The sequence below is a fragment of the Vespa velutina genome, chromosome 20 (assembly GCF_912470025.1).
Source record: "Vespa velutina chromosome 20, iVesVel2.1, whole genome shotgun sequence".
NCBI lineage: Eukaryota > Metazoa > Arthropoda > Insecta > Hymenoptera > Vespidae > Vespa > Vespa velutina.
Genome location: NC_062207.1, coordinates 3,397,573 through 3,415,632, shown reverse-complemented (window position 1 = coordinate 3,415,632; position 18,060 = coordinate 3,397,573). Strand labels below are relative to the sequence as shown.

The 18,060-nt window shown below is 33.9% G+C and overlaps 1 long non-coding RNA gene across 3 annotated transcripts; it reads right to left on the bottom strand.

The window, feature by feature from the left end:
* Window positions 1-232: 232 nt before the first annotated feature.
* On the bottom strand, window positions 233-16,201 carry LOC124956058. Of its 3 annotated transcripts, XR_007103071.1 has the most exons (4): window positions 14,449-16,201; window positions 6,841-8,179; window positions 5,118-5,207; window positions 233-965 (listed from the first exon to the last, which is right to left on the bottom strand). It is a non-coding gene; the product is annotated as an uncharacterized LOC124956058 (long non-coding RNA). The 3 variants fall into 3 exon arrangements; XR_007103069.1 differs by lacking the exon at window positions 5,118-5,207; XR_007103070.1 differs by lacking the exon at window positions 5,118-5,207 and having other exon boundaries at window positions 239-965; window positions 6,841-7,119.
* Between the last annotated feature and the right edge of the window lie 1,859 nt (window positions 16,202-18,060).

The following is an 18,060-nucleotide window of genomic DNA, read 5'->3' as shown; positions in this document are numbered from 1 at the left end:
AGTTGGTATTAGATGAATTTAATATAAAAATGTACGATTTGACTTGTGTCACCTCGATGTTTTATGTACGTTTGTTAAATAATTCAATTTTTATAAATTCTACTTTATAAACTATTATTCTGGAAAATTTTGGTTGGTATTAGGATAATAGGATGTATGAAAAGGTAAAATATTAACATCTGTGTGTTAGAGTATAACAAAAGATTTTTTATTGTTTCTTTCATAGTTACAATATTTACATTATGTTAACAACGTCATATAATACGTAATGTTACATATATTGTAATTATATATAATTATACATGATTATAAATAATAAGCTTTGATACATTACTATCAGTCGATAAATTATCTATCCGTTAAACGAGCTTTTATATTAAAAATATCGGGCGTATTCTATCTAATTTATTTAAATTGAAATAATGATACTTCAAATTAAAAGACCAAATATTAAATGTTTTTCCATTTATATATAGTATTATATATGGTACCACACAAGGGATGTAATGACCGTATATAATAACAAGTAAATATCCTATAATTTATAAGACTTATTTAATAATATATAAAAAATATTTATTCTGAATTGGTATAATTACAATTGTTATTTCTCTACTCTATTCTACAGAACAGATTATCCAAAGAGAACTTAACAAATGCACAAAACGCTTTTCGTATCAAGAACATGTTCTCGATTAAAAGATCGATCTGTTTTTTCTATAAACATTACTTTATCGAAAGCAAAAATAATTTTCCAGTTGAAACGCTGGCGCAACCTGGTCACATCGCTCTCCAGTTTGATCGACTGGTAATTGAAGAACATGTAGCATATCTTCAAGTAGTTGAAAACATTCTTCATTTGTTTCGGTTGCTATGATGTACATCATGCCGTTGAAAATTCACTCTGATGTTCCGTGTAGTCGAAAATTCACTCTGATATTCCATGTCGTTGAAAATAGCTCGTGCTTAAAACATTTAAATATATATTAATAATTATTATAAAGGAATTGTAATATAAAATTAACATTTCTCAATTATGATACTAATGATAAGAATGATACGAATAAAATCTTTATAATTATAACAGGAAATGTAATACTCTTAAATTTCTCTCTCTCTCTCTCTCTTGAAATATTTAAATATATAATAATAATATATTAAGAGACTTTTATATATATACATATATAAAATAGAGATTTTAATTATAATGTAATGATTCAGATGAAATCGTAAAATAATTATAAATTCAAATATTTGTGATAAATGAATGAGTATTAAAGCATCAAATTTGCAAAGATGTTCTGGTGTCTGGCGAATGTAGAGATCCAAAGGTAATCGTACGAGATAAATTTCAAGAGGATGGATGACGTAAGAGAGAAAGAAAGAGAGAGGGAGACTGTAGAAACTTTTGCTCCACTTTCCCTTATTACTCATTTCAGATGGTCATGTTGGAAAGAAGAGAAGTGCTTCGTTAAAATTAAAAATATGTTCTTTCCTCTTTTTATCGTCATTTATTATTAACACATTTTTTTAATATACATAATAATACTATAGCATTATAAATGCATACATATATATAAATTAATATACATATATTATTTAATATACATAATAATACTATAGCATTATAAATACATACATATATATAAATTTTATTAAAAAAAAAATATTGTAATAATGCACTACAAAAGTTACTGTTACTGGTGTTATGTATATGGGAGGAGGGATGGAAAAGTTCAAAGTCAATGAATGGACAAAAATTAAAAATAATTGAGTAAAACAATTATAAATGGAGAGCATCAAATGAGCTGATTTAAAACGAACAAAATGAGTATATTAGATATGAAAAAAAAGTCAGGAGTATTGGACTTAAAATATTTTTCTACGTCGAGACAATATGAATTCTATATTAGTATACACATAGTACATAATATATTATAATATAAAAAGAAAAAAGAAATTATATATAAAAAATTTGATGAGTAAAATAATCAATGACATAATTTATCATCCCTAGCTCAGTACCAGCTCAGACACTTTACGTCGAGGCTTCCATCGATACGATGCAAAGAGCCGAATAATTGCATTATGCGAGCTTCTCTCTTTTTCTCCCTTCCTATCTTTTTCTCTCCCTTTCTCTCCCTTTCTCTTTCTCTCTTCTCTTCTCTTTCTCTTTCACGTTTACTCCGATGACACGCGACCCTCCCTAACATAGTTATCCCCATTAATTCAACGGCACATTGCATCTACTACTACTATTACTATTAACAACCCTTCCCCGTGTTGCGTTGCAATCTCGACTGCAGTGGTACATAGCGGAAAATAGCTCCAATCACAAATAACTTTATACATATATATTATTTGCATTTACTCTTTATACATTTATATGCAATTTATAATTATATCATGAAATAACATAAATCCATTGGGAAATTGATGTCTGCAATGAACTAATTTTAAAACACTTTTAAATTAATTCCTCTTATTTAAATGCGGATGAATAAAATAATTGACAAATGGGTAATAGCCAAGGTTAAATCAAAGTATTAAAAATCCCTTTGATATCCGAAAAGTATCAACAATTATAAATATTATAATAATGCTCTTGTAGAACATTTCAATGTAAGGGAGTCCATTGTTTGAAAATGACACCGAACTTTTGCAAAGATTAAAAGATTGGCCGAAGATCGCACAACATGGAGAATTGCTGCAAAACCGATCTTAAGACTGTTAATTAGATATAAAAAGAGAGAAAGAGATTGAAGTATACGTTAAAAAAACTGATGTATATACGTGTATCTCATCAGTAATTATGGGTTATCGATTATTAATCGATATTAGGTCAGCATCCAACGATGTAATCCAAAATGTAAAAAAAATGATTAACAAGGCACGTTCATATGAATTGCGCTCCAACAGGTGCCGGGTATCAAATTCACCGGAGCACCTGATGAAGTACAATTAACATGCAGCCTAACTCAGTAGCATTTCCTTCACCTCATCATTATTATCTTATAGTTTATCGATTCCTTCGAAAGAAATATATTCTTTCCGTCAGGTTGATGATACTCGTCCTCCGCAACGCGCGCTACTTCAGGTACCTGACTGATTAAAGAACTGGCACAGCCTGAAGTACCAGAGTAGCGCGTCTTGCAAATGACTTATTGTTAATGAGAAGATATCACAGATGTTAATTTTCAACAGAGGAGGATCTTGATCGTCCTCTATGCATTAGGTAGATCTTAAACTTGAATCTCTAATTCAAACCCCATCAAATCCTGAAATTCACAGAACTAACGAAACTAATAAATAAATAAATTCTTATTTCAATATTTTGTAAGAATTTATTTATTATCAATTAATTTCATTGAATATAGAAAGAAAAGATATTTTATTTAATAAATAGTCATCGATAATAATCGACAAGGATATCTAATAGGTCGCGATAAATTCAGTATGGAGCTCAAGTTATTTATTAAAAAAAAATAAAATAAAATAAAATAAGGAAAAAAAAAACATTTAATAAAAAGAAAAAGAAAAATTTTGCAAATGGCCACAAATACAGGCACCTCCATTTTGAATGGGCCTCAACAAGGTAATTTCTGTATTCTACATTGAACAGGAAGTTGAGGATACGTAAAGTGACTACAGTATATCTCTGTATACATATATATACATATATATATATATATATATATATATATATATATATATATGTATGTATGTATGTATGTACGTATATAGAAGAGAGAGAGAGAGAGAGAGAGAGAGAGAGAGAGAGAGAGAGAGAGAGAAGCAACGTTAAGAAACTTCCGTTGCAAGTCCGACAGGTGAGTCAAGATTACTAGGAAAAATGTTGCCAACACCTACACACAAAAATTATATAGATATATACCTACACATATACACACCTACGAACGAAGAGAATCGTATAAAACTTTTAAAGAAGTCTGTCTCCTCGATGACTCACCGTTAGAAATATATATATATATATATATATATATATAGAGAGAGAGAGAGAGAGAGAGAGAGAGAGAGAATTTTATCGACGAATTAATAATTAATAGACAAAGACAAAGAGATACAAGTTATGTGTGTATATATACACACATGTATAGAGTCGGTCAACAGTTTCTAAAACGATTTTAAAAATGAATTACTCTTTTTCAAAACTATTTTTAGTCTAATTATTGTTCTTTCATATTATAAAACTACAAGTTAAACTACAATACAAGATTAATTCGTTTCTAAAATCATCTAAGAAACTTTTGAATATCGATTTGCTCGCGTGTGTATGTGTTTTTATAATCGGAGAACGTGTGAGTATTAAAAGTACGAATAGAATCCGATGAGGACTTTTTTTTTTTTTTTTTTTTTTTTAGATACTCGTTTTTAATCGACGAAAAAAGAAGAAGAAAATTGAAAATTCGAGATGCAACTAAAAAAAAAAAAAATGAGACGAGGAGATAAAAATATTTTCTTTGTTATTGTTTACACGTTATAGGATAATATAATAGACTATAGCTTCGATTATCGATAGTTATTTTTAGATAAGAGAATAATAATAATTACTATTATTATTATTATTATTATTATTATTATTATTATTACCGTGTTCAATTTCGAACACGATAATATTATAATAATAATAATAATAATAATAAGCAACGTTATAAGTTTGAAGTGAAAAATGATAATGGCTGACCATTGAGAACTCTCCATTCTTTCTATAGTTTATATAAGATGATAAAAATAGAAATAAAAAGCATGGCGTCAAGTATCCATATTGAACAATAGTTCATACAACGCTAATTATATGTAGATAGTAAAATAAACAATAATATGAATGTTGAATAAGCAATAAAAAAGAAAATGGCCGATCAAACAATTGTTAGTTTTTCTTTTTCCTTTTTTTTTTTTTTTTGTAAGTCATATATAACATATATCGATGAAACTGATCGAGAAAGGATCATTGACTCTGTCGAAGAATAAACTTTTCAAAGTCTATTATTATATTATTATAGTAAGAAGAAGAAGAAGAAGAAGAAGAAAAAGAAGATGAAGATGAAGAAAAAGTTAAGTAAAGTACTCTGACAAGGGTGTATCAAACGATTTACCAATAAAACTTAAGGATAGAATTCTGTATCTTGGCTTTCTTATTTTTAGGTCGTCGCAGTGCGGATTCGGCAGGATGTTAGCTGACGTTTCTGTAAAACGGAAACAAGGTAAGTGTGGGAAGAGTCCAACGAATACGAAAATCTGCGTATAGAATACTAACAAATATAGGAGTGAGTGCTTTCATTTCTCTTTCTCTCTCTCTCTCTTTCCTTTGGGAACACTGTGATTGGTATATGTACCAACTACTGGGACACAGCTGCCTCTCGTTCTACTCTATCGAAAGCTTTAAAGAGAGACCTCTACTATACTTTGAATACTCTCTCCATCTCCTCGTATTACTTTTCATCCGTACTTCTGTTCACTGCTTATTCTTAAATTAATTCCAATCACGAACCCTATCAAGAATGACGTTTATATCCGGCTTGGATCGAGCCGAAAAGGGGTTCGAGAGACGGTCGGATAAATTGCATGACGAATCTTGCGACGATTATTGATTCGATAGAATCGCTTTTCTTATCAAAAAGAACATAAGAGAGAGAGAGAGAGAGAGAGAGAGAGAGAGAAAAAAAAAAGAGAAAGAAAGGAAGAACAAAGACTGCACGATGAATAATCTAAAATGTTAGATAGCTATTTGATTAATTAAATTTGTTTATCGAGAATAAATCCTTTTTTACTGCGATCGAATATATCATCCCACTGTAAATCGTTAGATTCCAATGTCGCCATCAATCGACTACTGGGCCGCACCTTCGAAAGGTGCTGGGTAAATAACAAAGAAGTAAACTCTATCTGCGTTAGCTCGTAATCCTGGAATAACACGACGAAGCCTGCACGACGACAAGAATATATTGCATACCTGACCGTACCGTTTCAAGAATTCGCATACATCCTGATCTCCTAACCGCAGACGTATTTTCACAAGAATGCGAAACGGAAAGAAATAAAGAAAAAAGAAAAAAAAAAAAAAGAAAAAAGGAAGAAGAAAAAGGAGGATTTTTCGAGAGAAAATTCTATTAATAGTTTGAACTGTTAACCAGCATCCATTCCATCTCTATCTATCGTTTCGTCACTCTACGTACAAAACCTCTTAAATTTGCACTTAGACAATTTGATTGAAATTGTTGAATTTATTTTTTCACGTCAACATTGATAATTTGAAATGATCGATTCTATTTAGAGTCTAAAAGAAAAAAACGAAATTATTCTGATCCTATCTTGAAAGTCTATATTACAAATTTAAACTTTATTATATTCATTTATAAGTCTCGATAAAGAAATGAATCATCTGAAAGATGATAGATGTTTATGACAATTCATGGATCGTGAGATAAAGTTAGAGAAACTAGTGACTGTATATTCTCTCGCGGGCACACTCACGTATTAACGAAGCGACGACGATGTCATTGCAGTAGTTATACATAGACTAAGTATGATTCGTTGAAAACTAATCGGTCGTTGTCACCGTACAGAAATAGCAATTTCAAAGATACTTTCCAAAGTTCGAACCAACCTACGATCGATCCCACGCAATTATTGGAAAGATACTGACGTTACAAAAAATAAAATAAAATAATTGTCATAATGATAATGATGATAATAACAATAATAATAATAATAATAATAATAATAATAATAATAATAATAATAATCTGAGTTTCACCTGAGACACAATTGTAATAATAATGTATTAACGATACACAAAAGTAGATATGATCTACTTACCAAAATGTCATTTCCAAACATAATCGAAGAACACCAGCAGCCACATAACATCATCATCACCATCATCATCATCATCATCATCATCATCATCATCATTATCATCATCATCATCATTATTATAATCATCATTATAATCATCAGGATCATTGTCGCCATTGTCGTCATCGTAGTCGTCCAATAAGAAACAAGTGGCATCGATGAAGAAAGTTAGGTTAGATCTCGTATCACTTCTCTCACTTCTTCAATAAAACATTCGTACAAAATGTTTCATACTGACTACTGAGAATAAAAAATATCTGATAATAGCCAGTAATAGAAAAGGAAGAAAACAACAATAAAAATTCACCACAGTCACGAGCTCTTTTCTATTCTCTAACTTCATTTCAAAAAAAAAAAAAAAAAGAAAAAAAGAAAAAAAACCCTAAAGAAACCAATCGATGATTCACCATAAAGAAATATGGACTCGCGACATGAATTCGAACGTTGAATCCGATCTTGAAACTTTTTTTTCGTTAACGCGTTGCTGATCCTCCTTTTTAATTTTATATTTTTATCTTGTTCCTCCCTCCCTCTCTCCCTCTTTCTCTCTCTCTCTTTCGCGTGTTAACCCAGCAACGACGCGGGTGAGTCGAACAGAATCGTCCTTGAACGATCCTCGAGAAGGTTCAACGGTAGTGTGGTAGTAATGGTAGTGGTAGCAGTAGTAGCAATAGTAGTAGTAGCTTTGCAACAGCAACACGGAAAGTCGTAAACGAAATGAAACTCGAGGATAGACGCTGGAGTCTTCTCGGAGCGAAGGAACGTTTGCTTGTGTGGGCCGTCGAAGCTGATGCTGATGGTGATGGTGGTAGTAGTAGTGGTGGTGTAGTGGTGGTGGTGGTGGTGGTGGTGGTGGTGGTGATGGTGGTGATGGTGGTGGCAATGGTGATGGCGATGGTGGTGGTGGTGGTAGTAATGGTGGTGATGGTGGTGGTGGAAGTGGTAGTGATAGCGAAGAAGGGAGGGATAGTGGGGACCAGCCGGCGCCACTGAACCAAGGACGGGTACCCATGGACGATTGTTCTCCGATCTCACGAATTTCAAGGACGTCTGCGCCAAACTAGCTTTCGAGGAAAGGAGAGCTACGAATTCCCTTTCTCTGTCTCTTTTTCTATCTTTCTTCTTTTTATTCGTCTTCTTCCCTTTTTTTTCTTTCTCTCTTTTTCTTTCCTTTTCTTTTTCCTTCCACCTTCGAATATACTGAGAAAGAGAGAAAGAGATATATATCACCATTTATTTCTCATTCGCTTAGTCCAAATCTTCACATACCGCGCGTCTTCTTGGAAGACTGCATAAATTCCTTGAAACAGAGGAACGTGGAACGAGAAACGTTAAAAATGGCAGAGAGAGAGAGAGAGAGTAGAGATGTGCGAAACGCCGCGCGACTCTCTTCACGTTAGTTATTTGCAAATATAATATATTCTTTAGTTTTTATTTATTTATTTCTTTTTTTATTTTTTCTTCTGGCTCGCTTCGACGACTTTTTCGATCGATATAAATACACATATGTAATGTATTTGTGAAGTAAAAATTTGAGAAATAAAAAACGAAAAAAGAGGATTGATATTATTTCTATACGGCGACACGTCAATTTATAATTCATTATCGTACGCCGTAATAAAGTAATTTAAAAATTGTCTCTCCTTTATTTTCTCTTGAAAGAATATGTTTGTCAGACATTTTATTTAATAAATATATATATATATATATAATGATGATGATATACATATATATATATATATGATTGTTTCGTAAGACTGATAAAAAGCAAAAGGCTTTCAAAATATGAGACAGTGATTAAGATAACAGGAAAAAAAAGTAAAAATAAAAAAAGAACAAGTGTAATAAAAAATTATAAAGAAATATGTGTAGGTAATATCAAAAATAGAAATGGATTATCTCGGTGATCCTATCTATTCTTTCTTTACATTTTTTTCCTTCGAAGGATTCACTAAATTTGAAAAAAAAAGAGAAAAGAGCTACTGGTATTTTCACGAATAAAAGATAGCGAATCGTGAATTCTCTCTCTCTCTCTCTCTCTCTCACTCTCAGTCGGTATATATATATATATATATCTCCATCCTCTATCTAACCTCTAATTTAGCTTGATATAATCCGATAAAAAAGAAAGAGAATCAAAGAGAAAGAAAGAAAGAGAAAGGAGAAGGTACTACTCTCGGTCTTTTGCGAAATCAAACGGATCGTTAAGATTCACTCGGTAATTGGATATTCTTGATAAGGTCGTTCTATTTGAAGCGATATACTACTGCGACGACGACGACGACAACGACGACGACGACGACGACGACGACGAGGATTGCTGTGGGCTTGGCTTCGTGAGTTACGCTTGTGAAAGAGGATCGAGAAGACACCGTGTCGTTTTGGTTGTTAGTTCTATCGAGTATACTTATACTTGTTCTTGATTGACGATTTCCTCTCTCGTTCGATTCGCGTTTTACGTTAATGAGATTAATAAAAAGAATCTCTTTGACTTCTCGGATCAATATGAAATAGAACGCTTTGTGAAATAAGAGAGAGAGAGAGAATGTCTTTTAACGATTACTAGGAAAATTCTACAGGATGGCTCTACTTGAATTGACCATTGAATGATAAATTGTTCGAACATCGATTGAGTATCATTTGTATAAAAGAGTTTAAGAATGAAAAGTTTAAAAATCAATTACTCCATTTCGAAACTTTTTCAGGCTAACTTTTCCTTTCCTCTTTTTTTCCTTCGAATTGTTAAGCTACAAAAAGTAGGAGAACTTTTGGATCATTCCAATTTGCATATATCGAATCATCTGACAATTAGAAGATGGACGAATTCCTAATTACGACGAAGTATAGAATAACTGGATTCATTCGAAATTGTTTGTGGTCGACGCATCGAACAAATCAGAAACTCATTAATCTAAATACTATTTTTCGTTCATCATCAACATATAATAATACTCTTCTTCCTCTTTGTATATATGTTATAAACGCGAGCCGCGAAACCACGAACCATCGATGGCGAATGCAGATGAAGAGAAAGAAAAAGAGAGAAAGAGATACACACACATATACACAGAGAGAGAGAGAGAGAGAGAGAGAGAGAGAGAGAGAGAGAGAGAGAGAGAGAGAATAGAAGAGAAAGCCATGAAAGTGCGCCGAGATTGAGATACAGGGGCTGAAACGTTAACCACAGAATGGAAGACCACAATTTATGAAAGCAGCTAATATATACGACGGAAGTTCGATCAAAGGGATTAAGATAGTTTGATAATATTAACATTACTTTCATTTGTATATAGACCAATTCTTAGTGGTATTCTTGTTCTCTATCAATTAACAGACGCGAGCATACAATACAATTATATCTATCATTTTATCATCATATATGTATAAACGTTAGAATATGTCCCCAAATAGTCAAATATTATAGATCAAGATAAACCATCCATCAATATTTACAATAATAACATATTACTTATATGTAAGAACAATAATACATAATAATACTAAGAGAGAAATCCAATTTATCGAATAACACGAGCGAGCGATAGAGAGAGAGAGAGAGAGAGAGAGAGAGAGAGAGAGAGAGAGAGAGAGAGAGAGAGAGAGAGAGAGAGCAGAGTGTAAGGCGCGCGCGCGCGCGCGCGTGCAAGGCGCAGCAGACAGGGGCGGGGCACGTCGAGGAGGGCCCCGCACCGAGGATGGGGAGGGGGGCGCCTAGCAACAGGCCTGCCGGCAGTCAGGCAGAGAGCACAGTGTGATTAAATAAAACTGGCGTCGGGCACGGCGACCCACCAGGCGTTGACATCAGGCGTGCACGCACGCACGAACGCACAAAAGCACGCACACGCACCGCACGTACGTAAGCATACACACATATATATATACATATATATATATATATATATATACGACCGACCGACCGACCGACAGACCGACAGACCGACGTGCACGCCTGCGTGCGTACGTGCCCGATCTCTCGCGCCCGCTTCTGCGCAAGAAAAGTGCACGGTGTGTTCTCCTCGATCGCCGTCGCCGTCGTCATTTCGCTACGAGCGCGTTACAACGAACCAGTGAATTCTCAACCCACATGATGATGATGATGATGATGATGATGATGATGATGATGATATATGGTGGACTGAACACTATTCTCTACTAACTATTTTTCCTTTTGCGAGAATACATATATATATATATATATATATATATATACACACAACACACCGTACACGATGCTACTACTAATTCTGCGCTATTCTACTGGACACACTTCTCTTTTATATATGTGTGTGGGTGTACATATATATATATATATATGTATGTATATGTGTATGTGTTTGTCTCCTTGAACATACGAAATTTGCATGCTAAGCCAATGACCCTCCCGATGCGTGGGAGGGAGAGAGAATCTTTAAATCTTCAGAAGTTGAGAATAATTCAAATTGTTTTCTTTTCTATTTTCTTTTTTTTTTTCTTTCTTTCTTTTTTATATCCGATACAAGAGAAAAGAAGATCCGCGGTTCAATCGAGGAAAATATCGATGGAGATTCGAACCTATATAAACAATATATATATATATATATATATATATATATATATATATATATATCTGCAATCCATTATAAAAAAAAAAAAGTTAGTCACCACGGCTATCTATCTTCTTATAGAAACAAGTGCTTACTTAGCCTTTTTATATTATACTCCTATATTATATAACGTATAATAAAACCAATAATATTAAAAAAAAAATATATATATATATACATATATGTATATCTATTTATGTACATATATAATTAATAGTTATTATATGTACATAAATAAAATTCTAACGTGGAGGGGAGGTGAAAGAAGAAGAGCAAAGAGGAATATAACGCGATAAAATGTCAGTCCAGACTGACTGACTGACTGGTACTACGTTGCTTGCTTGCTTGGTTGCTTGTTTGCGATCATTGTGCCCAGCAAGTAACGCGAACTCTTGTTATCATTGGAAGTATACATTAGCTGACTCTACCGTTCCTCGTAGATAATTACCAGTCAATATTCGGTGTTGAATTACGAGTAGAAGTTATATTCTAACATGGCTCTAAAAGATATAGGCAAAGAGAGAGAGAGAGAGAGAGAGAGAGAGACAGAGAGAGTGGGTGGAGGGGGAGGGGAGGGAAATATTTGAAGAGGAGCAAAAATAAAAATAAAACAAAATAAAAAAAATCACGTTCGTAAATTTGATAAAATATATAGCGCTAGAACAAAAGTTTTCTTAACTGATTTTTAAAAATAAATCATCCCTCTTTTCATCGTACCTACATTTTAGTCTCGTAATATCTCAATGTAAAAAATTAAAAGATCTAAAAAAAGAAAAAGAAAGGTCGGGAAAAGGAACAATTTATATTTAATAGAAAACTTTTGATCCATCCTATATAGACGATTTAATTATAAATAATGATTAATATATCGATTAGTGGTTATATGTTTCGTAGAGTATGTCCTATTTAGAAAAATTGTATATGCTTTATCTAGTTAACAGACAATTGACTCTAAGTTAACCGTCGGGTTATACATAATACCGTTGAGGAGAGAAAGCGTAAGAAAAGATTATGGACAAACGAAAAAGTTTACGAACTCTCTCTCTCTCTCTCTCTCTGTCTGTCTGTCTGTCTGTCTGTCTGTCTGTCTATCTGTCTGTCTATCTGTTTCTCTTTTTTTCTTTCTCCCTTGGGGTAGAGCTTGATTTAAAACTTCTTACTCCTGTCTGAAAGTTATAATCACGAAGGACAAGACAAACTTTTCCCTTATGTTCTTACTACGCGCATAAGAAGTACACTCCTCGTTCGATATAATTCAATGAACTATGTGAGCGAGTAAAAGTATAGTTAGATATTAATTCGCTTCAACTGTTGCAAACGAGGAAGTACAGGATGAAAGACAGTTTTAAAATGATATTAAAGATTTATTATTCTTTTTTCGAGATTTCCTTTCCTTTTTTTTCTTCTTTTTTCTTTTTTTTTTTTTTGCAGATTGTAAAAACGACAATATAAAATATTTTGGCCCATTTAAGGAACTTTTATGATTTACGATTAGTATTTATAATTTTAATTGATTCAAAAATAATGTGGCAGAGTAACACGCACGTTTGTAAGAATCTAATCGATCGAAGATGAAACCGCATGAAAACATTCTATGTGTGTTATTATTCGAGGAAAGACGATATTCCTACTAACGTTGCAAGTTAACATAAATTTCTTATCGGGAGAAAAAAAAAACGGCGAGTATGTTTCTAATTATCTTTCTTTGATTATTTGCATATACTTGGGGGATATATATATATATAGGTATATATATATACCTACATATTATACACATATATATATGTGTATAGTATACGTATTCGAAAATTGAGCAAGGTGAACGATGTCAAAGAGGATTAAGATAAAAATAGAAACAAGAAACATGACTCTGAACAAAAATTTCTGGGACAAGAAAGTTCTTAGGCTTATAGTTTAATGATCTGAAGAGAGAAAGAGAGAGAGAGAGAGAGAGAGAGAGAGAAAAGTTAACCTAAAAAATTTGCGAGAAAAGAGTAAACGATTTGTATAGATCACTTAGGATGCTAAGGAACATTTTATCGGTTTATTCTCTACCTCAATTTCTTGCTTTAACATTTTCTAATCTAAGTCCAAGAAGAAACTTGGACTCTTTGCATAGTTACATACACGGAGTTTTCGCTTTCTGAGAATTAAAATGGCGAAAGCAAGAGAGACTACTGGCATAACAAATGATGAACAAACGAGGAAGACAGAGAGACAGAGAGAGAGAGATGTAAAGGGGGATGGGGGAGTAGGAGAGAGGGAGGGAAAGAGAGAGAGAGAGAGAGAGAAAGAAAGAGAAAGAAGATTATTTGTTGGAAGCGTTAAACCAATTGAAACGTTCCTTTTAAACTAAGATTAATGGCGGCTCCTGGGGTCAGACGTTTTACGAGTATTTCAAACAAGGATTTGCCCAAGAGTGAATGACCGTTCTATATGTTTCAAGATTATTATACCGATATATATATATATATATATATATATATATATATATATATATACATACATATATATATGTATATATATACATGTACGTATACGTATGTATAATTTGTGGTTAAAAATTTCGACCATTTTTCACGTCCTTCCTTTAACTCAAAGAAAGATAGAGATAGAGATAGAGATAGAGATAGGAAAAGACTTCTATAAGCGTTGATGAATCATATCGTCAACGTCCGTTCGAACGAATAGAATCGTTCCAAAAAATATCTTCTCTTCTGCTATATCGAATTTCGCTCGGTCGGTAATCAACGTTATAATAATTTGATAATGGTCTATTTGTATAAACACAATGATAAATCTAACATGGACGTTAAAGTTTCCATGATAATTATAATTTTCTTTGATAAAAAGAATAATAAAAAAAGAAAAAAGAAAGGAAAATTTAGAAAAATGAGATATATATAAAATATATATATATATATATATACACACATACATACATATATATATATATATATTAAAAAAAAAAAAAATGACTAGTTACCTGGCCAATGAGAACCACTACGTGCTCCGATGATCCTGAACGTAGTTGAGGTTGAAGAGAGAGAGAGAGAGAGAGAGAGAGAGAGAGAGAGAGAGAGAGAGAGAGAGAGACAAAGAAAAAGAAAGAGAGAGAGACATAAAAATTTCTAATATAAAAGAAAAGAAGTAAAAAAACAGTCATATAGATTCGGTTACGATTGGCAATGGTTTCCATCAAGAAGCTGTTAGGACAATCGTAAAAATAGATTAAAAAAGAAAAGAGCGAGCGACCGAGAGAGAGAGAGAGAGAGAGAGAGAGAGAGAGAGAGAGAGAGAGAGAGAGGGGTGTGTGTAGGGGGATGTGGTGTTGGAGTAGGATGAAAGCGAGATAAAGATAGAAAATCACTGGGCCTTGTTCTCAATCGAAGCGCCACGTTCGAATTACGAATGTCCTTTTCTCTCTCCTCTTCTTTTTCTCTCTCTCTCTCCCTCTCTATCTCTATCTCTCTCTCTCTCTAGTCTTCTTAACTTTTCTAGCAGACGATGATCCATCTTGATGTACTCTCGAAGAGAGTTTTCTTAGGCAAACGAACTCTCGCACGGTCTTTTCCCCGAAAAAAAGGGGAAAAGGGTAAAAAAAAAAAAAGAAAAAAAAAGGAGAGAGAGAGAGAGAGAGAGGAAGAGAGAAAGAGAGTTCGTCGGACTTCTCGAGGACGATCCATAGCTGCGTTGTGGTTGTGGTCGTGGTTATGGTCGTGGTCGTGTGGTCGTGTGCTCGTGATCGTCGATTGGAAACGATATATCCCGGAATGAATTCGTTCCTTCTCGCGGCGCCTGTGACCGGCTTCTTCCTTCCCCTACTTTTCTCGCGTTCCAATGGATTTACCGCGCCGGCGAATTTCAAAGAAATTAAAGTTCGAAAATTTATAATTGTCAACTTGTACGAAGGAAAATGTCGTTTTTAACGAAGAAGAAGATGAATAAAATAATAAATAATAAGGGACGAATTTTGAACATTAACAAAGAGAAAAAGAGAGAAAAAGAGAAATGGTCGAATTTTTTTTTCTGTACTTTCCCCCTCTTTCTTTTTCTTTTTTTCTCTCTCTCTCTCTCTCTCTCTCTCTCTCTCTCTCTCTCTCTCTCTCTCTCTCTCTCTCTTCCTTCCGCAACCAATCGAAGCGGTAGCAAATTAACACGTCACCAACACTCGCAATTCTCGTGTCTCTGTGGCCGGCCCCGACGGTAACGTGGCATGTAGATATACAACTTTGTAGAGCACGTTTCGCAAATCCGATACGTAGATGCTAAGTTAACGAGAATCCGATTCGAGTAACTATGACACGATTCCGATTTCGTGCACCCCGGGAGAAACGGCGGAGTAATGACGATCATGAAATTTTAAAGATGTGCGAGTAAGATTAAGATTGAGAGAGAGAGAGAGAGAGAGAGAGTCAGAGAGACAGAAAAATAGATAGATAGATAGATAGATAGATAGAGAGAGAGAGAGAGAGAGAGAGAAAGAGAGAACAATGGAATCTCAAAAAGAGATAGATAGATAGAGAGAATAAGAAAAAAGAAATGATGGAATCACGAAAAACGATCTTCTATTTCTTCTCTTAAGCGTATAAAGGAGAATAAAGAAAAACGAACACGATGGAGAAATACGCGGAGAAGACGTGTGTCTGTAACGAGAGGCACCTTCCTTGCGGAGCACCGACGACGAACTGACCGAGCGTTCGTCTCGAGGAAGATGCAAAAACGACGATAGCCAACGAGCGCCGATGCGCTACTAACCGTCCTGCGCCACACGCCGCCGGCACGAAGCCGCACGAGTTCAGGCAGAAATCTCGGGGCGAGGCCGAAGACGTACGAATGTTGCCGAACAATACTCGAACATTCCCGAATATTTCCGTAATTGAACGAACACGAACGAATCGACTTTCCTTTACTAATTCGTCGTTGTCGTCGTCGTCGTCGTCTCTCTCTCTCTCTCTCTCTTTTTTCTCTCTCTCTTTCTTTCGACTCTCCTCTGCCTTTGTACTTTCCGCCCTGTCTCATCGGGAATTCCTGGCCGAAATCGCTGCACCGCTCGGTCGATCCCTTTATCCTCGTGTACAAGAGCGACTACTACTACGAAAGATAGGAACGCGCCGCCCTTGAGGCCACCGACCGCGACCGTTCTCGAAATTCTCCATTTTCCAAAGAAGTATGTGTCGTCTGCCTCCTGGTCCCACCATCCACCACCTTTTCCCTTTTATCCTTCCAATCATTTTCTATAATCTTTTCTATCCGATAATTATGATTGCCGGTTAATAATAGTTCCCTCCCCCCGCCCCTTTGCATCTTCCACAAACAATTTTTTACGTAAATATACGAATGATTTATTTAATTAAAATAATTTATTTGTCCATCTTATCGATCATGTCCGATATTACAGTATATATATGTATATGTATATACACACCCTGTCTATTTCTATTACTATGTAATATATAAAAATGTTGGTCCCTTCAAAAGACATTTTTATTTGAAATGTAGCAATAAAATATCTATTTATTTCATGGTATATTTGATAAAAGTAAACAAAAAAAAAAAAAAAAGAAAGAAAGAAAGAAAAAAAAACAGAAAAACTCGGGGGAAAAAAGAAAGAAGCAAACCCTTTCGATTGCTTCTGAGACGATTGACTTTTTTGTTGTTTGTCGTCAAAGAAGAGAAAACTCCCGAGGCTTAATTTGTCATTCGCAAGTTGAGAAAAAGGATACGAAGAAGATTCGACGTGCCGTTCTCGCTTCGACTGGTTTTGCGAGCAAGGGAACACAGGAACGACAACGACAACGACAACGACAACGACGACGACGACGACGACGACGACGACGACTACACGGGAGGAGAAACATATGTGAATCCCCTCGGCGAAATTTCCGTCGCGCTTCGCTTATATCTGAATCAACATTACCACGGAGAATTCGCTTGCTACGCCCGTTTTTTTTATACCCTCGACCCCCCCCCATCTCTCTCTCTCTCTCTCTCTCTCTCTCTCTGTCTCTTTCTCTCTTTCTCTCTCGTGTGTGTAAATTAGCAAGAAGCGTGCATAATTTTCGACACTAGAGAGTATTTTTCGACAAAAAAGAATATATCACGTAAAAGAAGAGGGAAAAGAGAATGCATTCTGAATGAAATAAAAAAAAAAAAAGAAAAAAAAAAGAGAAAAAGAAAAATTAATAAACAAAAAAAGAAAATGAAGAAAATCTAATAATATTATTTATTATTATTACAACGATTATTACATTGAAATATAAGTTTTGAAGATAAAAGTTATTAAATAATATATAAAGGAAGAATAAAAATGAAACGGATAAAATTCTCTTCTCCGCTTTTATCTCTATAAATTGTATAACATATTTTTATATTAATTACAATGAATGAATCAAGTAAAGTGTTATTACAATTAGGTCAATCGCGTTGCTCGTTTTCTTTTCTTTTTTTTTTTTTTTCTAATACCACTAAAGTGATATTCTAATATCACTTACAAAGCCTAAACGAAAGATCAAAAATTTGGTTAAAGTTTATTATCTATTTCATTTTGGAATTTTTGATAATAATTAAATAGTGAAAAATTAAAAGTTCAATTGGT